Source organism: Castor canadensis, chromosome 5 (assembly GCF_047511655.1).
Source record: "Castor canadensis chromosome 5, mCasCan1.hap1v2, whole genome shotgun sequence".
Lineage (NCBI taxonomy): Eukaryota > Metazoa > Chordata > Mammalia > Rodentia > Castoridae > Castor > Castor canadensis.
Window position 1 is genome coordinate 44076284 of NC_133390.1, and position 1294 is coordinate 44077577.

The window sequence follows — 1294 nt, forward strand, 5'->3', positions numbered from 1 at the left end:
ATAAAAACTGCTAAAAGAATGCATTGGAATAAGTATCATGAAAGCAGAAATCAAAATGCATAATTAGGAAACAATTACAACTAGCACATACAAACAAAAGTGAAGCATTCTGTAACAAGAAAAAAATGAATTAAAAAAATTTTCCTTGGACTGGAAGCATGGCTTAAGTGATAGAGTACGTGCCTAGCAAGTACAAAGCCCTCAGATAAAACCTCAGTATTGTCAAAAGAAAAAAAGAAAAAAGTCCCCCATTAGTTAAAAAGACATACTTTGTGAAGAAAAATGTAAAAAGAGAGCTTAATGATTTCTCTTAAGATTTCACATGGGACTATAAGACAATGCCTGACCCTCAATGTATTGTGAAAATATTGAAAGAAAAGCATCAAAAGAAGAAATATAGTGTTTACAAATTTATGCAATTGAATCATTTCAACAAATGCTAACATTTACAGAGTTAGTAAACTTTATAGCAGAATTGCCATTATTATATGGAAACACTATTAAATTTAATTGCCCATGGAATTTAAAGGAAAGCATTTGTATGTGTGTATGTGTCTGTATGTGTATGTTTCCATGTAGATGTGTGTATATGTATATATGTGTGTATATGTGTTTCTGTGTAGATCTGTGTGTGTCTCTATGCGTGTGTTTCTGTGTAGATATGTGTGTGTGTATATTAGTGTATGTGTCTGTATGTATGTGTTTCTTGTGTGTATGTGTATATGTATGTGTGTGTATGTAGATGTGTATATGTGTGTGTGTCTGTCTGTTAGAAGGAGAATTTAAAGGATGGTGTCTAGACAAATGATGGCAAGATACAGATGAAAGATCCAAAGAGTTAGATATAGAAACAGAGGTGAATACAGATACAGAGATGATATTTAAAAATAGATACATAAAGTAGACATGAATTAAAGTTATATGAGCATAACATAGAAACTGGGGAAGAAAATAGAGTAAAAAAGTGAATCAAACTGTAGTCATGTAGAAAAAGACCTGAAAGAATCAAAAGTGCTATGTATAGAAAAATTGTTCTAACGTCAGTAAAAAATTCATATCACAGACAGTTAAAGTGGTCATGTATACAAAGAAGAAAGACAAACAAAATGCATAATGATTCTTTTAGAACTTTTTGGTCCCAAGCCATATGAAGTTTTTTTTGATGATCTAGCTACAGTCACTTATTGACCATGGCTAATGACAATTAACTTTTGCTTCAGCCTTTATAGTAGTCATTAGTGATGTTGCCTCTGCTTTAATTACTTAAATATGGAAAGAAAACTCTTTTGTTATG